Source organism: Homalodisca vitripennis, unplaced genomic scaffold, assembly GCF_021130785.1.
Source record: "Homalodisca vitripennis isolate AUS2020 unplaced genomic scaffold, UT_GWSS_2.1 ScUCBcl_6413;HRSCAF=13617, whole genome shotgun sequence".
Classification (NCBI taxonomy): domain Eukaryota; kingdom Metazoa; phylum Arthropoda; class Insecta; order Hemiptera; family Cicadellidae; genus Homalodisca; species Homalodisca vitripennis.
In genome coordinates, this window is record NW_025782522.1 from 13,153 (window position 1) to 19,728 (window position 6,576).

A 6,576-nucleotide genomic window follows, 5' to 3' on the forward strand; every position below is an offset into this window, starting at 1 on the left:
TTTCTGAAAAATATGACGCTGAAACAAACATTGATTTATTGTATGTTAAACAAGATGATAAATCTCATTATGTTTTGATAACCGATTTAAATAAGCTTGTTTCTTCGCAGTTGTCTAAACATAAAGAAAGAAAATTTTTGTGTAGAAGATGTTTAAGCCATTTTTACAAATCTGGAGATTTAACAGATCACTTAGAAATTTGTAAAAATCATGAAGTTTGTAAGCCAATTATGCCATTTCCAGGTCAAAACAACTAAATTTACTAATTATCAAAAGAAATTTAACCATCCGTACGTAATTTATATGGATTTTGAGAGCATATTAGAAAAAAATTCCGACATGCAAGAACAATCCACAAAGATCGACTACAACCAAGATTCAGAGGCACATTCCTTATGGTTTTACTCTATATTTAGTGTCGAATGTGACCAATCGCATGTACAAACCGATATGTTATCGTGCCAAAAATGAAGAAGATTTGAAAAACGTCCCGACAAAAATTGTTTGAAGAACTCAATAAATTATCGAAATACATAGCGAAAAAATATAATTCTAAGAACATGAAACCTATGAAATTGACAGAAGAAGAAGAAATTTCGTATCAAAATTCAAACGTTTGTCATATCTGTGAATGGTCTGCTTATGATGTTGGGTCAATTCAGTATGGTTTTACTCCTGATAGTTGGAAAGATAAGAGTTATAATAAAGTGAGAGATCATTGTCATTTAAACCGGCAAGTTTCGAGGCGCAGCTCATGCATGTTGCAATCTAAATTTGAAATTTCCTCAGAATATTCCCGTTTTCTGCCACAATATGTCAAATTACGATACTCATTTGTACATAAAAGAATTGGCTAAACAATATGGAAATGTTGATTTGATTGCAAACACCGATGAAAAAATATATAAAATTTATTCTGTAAATTCTGGATATGGCTATGAATTCGAAGGTGATAAGCCAAGAAAATTCATCAAGTTTTCGTTTGTAGACACGTTCAGATTCATGGCCTCGTCTATAGAAAAGTTAGCTAAAAATCTAAAGATAGAAGACTTCAAACATACAAATCATTTTATACAAGATGGACTGAATGAGATAATAGAAAGACAACCAAATGACGACGACGAGATTTTTAAAATTCTATCTGGAAAAGGAATATTTCCCTATGAATTTATCGACAGTATTTGAAAAACTTGATTACACAGAAGAATTGAGAATTCAAGATTTCTATTCCCTTTTGACAGACGAGAGCATATCTGAGAAAGATTATCAACACTACTTAAATGTTTGGAACAAATTAAAAGAGAAAAATCTAGGAAATTACTCTGATCTCTATAACATTCAAGATGTTCTATTGCTCGCTGATATCTTTGAAAATTTTAGGAATATTTGTTTGAATTGCTATAAGCTTGATCCAGCACACTATCTAACAGCTCCCAGTCTTGCTTGGGACGCAATGTTAAAATTAACTAAAATCGAGCTTCAACTGATACACGATTACGATATGTATTTAATGATCGAAAAAGGTATTCGCGGAGGCATTTCTCAGTGTATTAAGCGATATGTGAAAGCAAATAACAAATATTTAAAAGATTTTGATAAGACAAAGCCCGAAAACTATTTACTCTATCTCGATGCTTAATAACCTTTATGGGTATGGCCTCATGCAAAGTTTAACTGCCGTTTTAGTGATATCAAGTGGATGGATCCTAAAACGTATACAAAAGAAGAGTGGCAAGAAACAATTTTAGAACTCACTGGCGACGAAAATTATGGCTATATTCTCGAAGTCGATCTTGGATATCCAACAAATTTACACGAACATCACAAGGATTTACCTCTTGCTCCAGAACATTTTAAAAACAAACTTTGCACAACTCTACTGGATAAAACTGAATACGTTGTTCATTCGAGAAATTTGAAGTTCTATTTGGAACAAAGGTATGATTTTGAAACATGTGAATAGAGTTATTGCATTCGATCAGAAGCCTTTTATGAAAGAATACATTGATTTTAACACAAACATGAGAACCAAAGCTACAAGCGACTTTGAAAAGGACTTTTATAAGCTAATGAACAACTCAGTGTTTGGAAAATCTATGGAAAATGTGAGAAACAGATGTGATATTAAGCTTGGAAATGAAGAATTTTCAATGAAACAAGCTAAGAAAACAAATTTCAAATGCTTTAACATCTTTGACGACAACTGTATAGCGAGTCACATGTACAAACAAAAGGTTAAATTTAACAAACCGATTTACATAGGATTTTCAGTTCTCGACCTCTCAAAATTGCTAATGTACGAGTTTTATTACAACAAATTAAAGAAGTTTGATCCAGATTTGAATCTGTGTTACATGGATACAGACAGTTATTTTCTAGAATTGAAACGAGATCCTTTTAAAATTATTAAAGAAAATATAGATGACTTTGATACAAGTGATTATCCAAAAGATCATGAATGTTTCACTACTAAAAATAAGAAGGTAATAGGGAAATTCAAAGATGAGTTAAATAGCGAAGTTTTAGAAGAATTTTGTGGTTTAAGGTCTAAGATGTACTCGTACAAATATCTAGATAAAAACCCAGTTAGGTGTAAAGGAATTAAGAGAAGCGTTGTAAATAAAACAATAAATATCGAAAACTTGAAGAGATGTTTGTTCGAAGATAAAGAAGAATTTAGGGAGATGACAGTCATCAAAAGTTATAAACATGAGTTGTACACTGTTACCATAAACAAGCTGGCACTGAACGCTAAAGATGATAAGAGAATTGTCCTAGAAAATAAGATCGATACAGTACCGTATGGATATAAAACAGATATATTAGACGAATTAAATAAACTTGGAAACTTTGATATGTAAATGGAAGATGATTTAATTCACTGTCACAAGTGTAAAAAGAAAAACGAAAAATATAGATTCTAAAATCGTTCAAACTCAAAATGGATTGTATAGAATTGCAGCAAAATGTTCAAAATGTAAGACAAATAAGAGTAAATTTATAAAGAATCCTTATGAAAAACAAGTAAAGAAAGAATTGAAGACTAAAGATGAGATAGAGATTGAAGCTCGAGAAATTTCATGCACCAGTACGAAAAAAGTTTAAAAAGAGAAAAATTATAACATTAGGAATTGACGATTTATGGGCAGCAGATTTAGTTATAATGTCTAACTATTCAGATCAAAATGATGGATTTAAGTATATGTTAAATGTTATTGATACTTTCTCAAAATATGCTTGGTCAAGAGCTATCAAAAGAAAAAACGGCAAGGATATTTCAAAAGCTTTCGAAGATATAGTAAAAGATGCCATAAGGATCAATCACAAACCTCCTAACCTACTTCATACAGATAAGGGTTTAGAGTTTAAAAATAAAGAATTTAACGATGTTTTGAGGAAATACAACATTAAGATTTATCATACTGAAAACGAAGAGAAATCAAGTATTGTAGAGAGATATAACAGAACTCAAAATGAAAGAATGAAGGTTCTTTTTGAGATTAATAAAAACTTTAAATGGATCGATATTCTTCAAAAAATCGTAAACAATTATAACGATACAGTTCACAGCACAATCAAAATGAAACCGAAAGACGTAGATAAGGATGCAGAAAAGGAGTTATTAGAGACCGTTTTCAAGTATGTTCCACCTGAAATTCACACGAAAACTAAATTTAAAGTCAATGATCATGTAAGAATTGTTAGTAAAAAACAAACATTTTCGAACAAATATAAGAACAATTGGTCAAGAGAAATCTTTGTGATTTATCAAATTAATAACACAGATCCTGTAACTTATAGTATAAAAGATTTAAATAATGAAGAAATAACCGGAAAGTTTTATGAATATGAATTGAAGAAGTCAAAACTGTAATATAAATTTTCTATATATAAATGGCGCATCAAAAGAAATGTACAAAGTGCAAAGAATTTAAAGATTTAAATGAATTTTATAAAGATAAAAATAGGAAAGATGGAATGCATTATAATTGCAAAGATTGTGAAAGGGAATATCATAAAGAATTATATGATAAAATAGAAAAAATTAACTTTGGAAGATAAAGAATGTCTTAAATGTAAAGAAACTAAAAAAATTTCAGAGTTTAATAGTGATCACTATAGTAGAGATAAGAAAGACTCATATTGTAAAGATTGTGTAAAGAAGAATCACCATAGATTATATTATGAAGATACTCAATGTGAATGTGGAAGAACTATAAAATGGTTAAATAATTATCAAAAACATTTACAAACAAAATATCATAATTCAAGAGTTTTAACATTTTCATCGTGTAATAATTTTTTCTATATAAATGGAGTCTCAAAAGAAATGTACAAAGTGTCAAGAAGAGAATAGAAAAGACTGTTATTGTAAGGAATTATACGATAAAATGAACAAATTAACTTTAGAAGAGGAAAAAGTGTTACTTTTGTAAAGAAATTAAAAATATTTCTGAATTTAATAACTGGCAGTATAGTAAAGATAGAAAAAGATGCTTTTTGCAAAGATTGTGCTAAAAAAATTTTCAGCGAAAGTTATAAAAACGAAATGCCTTGTGAATATGAAAAAAGAATTCTACAATGGTTACCTAGTTATGCTAAACATTTACAAAACAAAATATAATAAATCGAGGAGTTTTTAGTAAAATTTAGAAACATTTTCATCGTGTAATTTAGATATTCTATAAAATCAGTCGAGATTCTGCCATATTTGTAGTAAAATGATTTCCGTTGTATAAAAATATTCAAAGATTCTTTCATTTGGTTATACAGATTGATAGAATTTGGTTCGTCATCAATGAACAAAATCTCTAATTCAGGATAATTTATTTTTAGATGTTTTAATCGGTTTGGTATTTCTCGTTTCTGAGCTCTGATAACATAATAAGGCCATTCCCACATGTGATTCTTCTTAATTAATACAAAAACATGGTGCTTTTTCTTATCAAAATTTTTACATATCATATCTCTCTTCATTAATTCCATTCGCAATTCTTGATTCTCTATTTTCAATGATTTCATTTCATCTTTAATTTGTAACTGTTTTATTTCATCTTTTAACTGCTTATTTTCGTTTTCAAGTTTGTACTCGCCATATTTTCTAATACTCGGTAAAACTTCTTCTAAAACCCAATTTTGAAACGTTTCTGCAATCTTCATTTTAGATTTCAGTATTAAAGAATATATGCCTGGTTCATTGATGAAAATAGTGTCTGGATGTAATTTTTGTAAGAGTCGCGATTCGATACCCTTGTCAGAATCTATGTTTTCAAAGCTTTTTTTGTATTTTTCTTTAACATGATCTATGATAGCTTGTCTCGTATTTTTAAATTCCAATATTTCTGCAACATCTTTAGCCTTAAACCAAAATTCATTATTTTCGTCAACAATTGTAAAGATATGTTTGCTTTTAAATCTAAGTTGATTATTGAGTAGGTCTACAACTGACTCCATTTAGATAGAAAAGAAATTTAACTAGTAATTTTTATTTTGAGAATGAAGGCCAGATTCATTGATAAAAACAGTGTCAGGATGAAGATTGTTAAGGGGCCATTCGAATAGCCCCTTGTTTTTTAAGTAAAAATATTGAATTTTGTCATCATCATCAACTCATTTTTATTCCTTTTGCAATCTTAAATATATTGTTGTTTTACTCTCATTATTTAATAGATTTCCTTCAGAGTCTTGAATAGTCAGAACGATTTTTTGAATTCTTTTAATATTTTGTCTAATTGGAATATAATCGATTTCATTCGGTTTTTCACTGATTTTTTGATCCATAAGCAACAATTTGGGAAAAATGTGTACAAAATTTCAGATTCTTTGTGTAAATGTTCGGTAATGATTTTCAAAACTAGGTTCAACGAGATTACAATGTACTTCAATTACATCGTAAAAACGGTCTAAATTTTGGCGTTTTATTTCCTAAATATACCTGATTTTGGCTCAATAGTTTCTTGAACAAACCCTAACAAATCTACAATAATTGCTGAAAACATTATTCTTACTGGTGATTTTATTTGAATTTTATTAGAGAGATAATTTTTTTTGCATTTCAAACTTGTTTTCGTCAAAGTTTAAAGATTTATCTGATTGTTTGAATGTTTTCAGATAATTTTTAAGGGAATTTTTTATTTGATCGAAAGTATAATATCCTTTGTTTAAACCATAGTATTTTGTTATGTTCTTCTCACTAAATCCTATACAATAAGGAGAACTTTCACTAATATTTATTACAAAATTATCAGAATAAAAGCCGCTTAAACCGATAAAATAATTTGATTCTTCCTCTAAGTGTATAGGATGTTCCAAGTTTAAAACTAATTTAGAGCTTTCTGAAGTCAACTTGAACAGCTTCATTTTCGCAAGCGTTGCTTCAAGATGAAAATCTTCTATTTAAATGGAGAAATTTTTAAAGCAAAAAGATCAGATAAAACTTCAAACGTTTGAAGAAAATAAGAAAGATCAACCAATCAGATTGTTAATTGTTGGTTCAAGTGGATGTGGAAAAAAAACAACTTTATTATTGAATTTTATCTACAATAGGTTGATTCCTTATTCCAATTTGTATGTTTT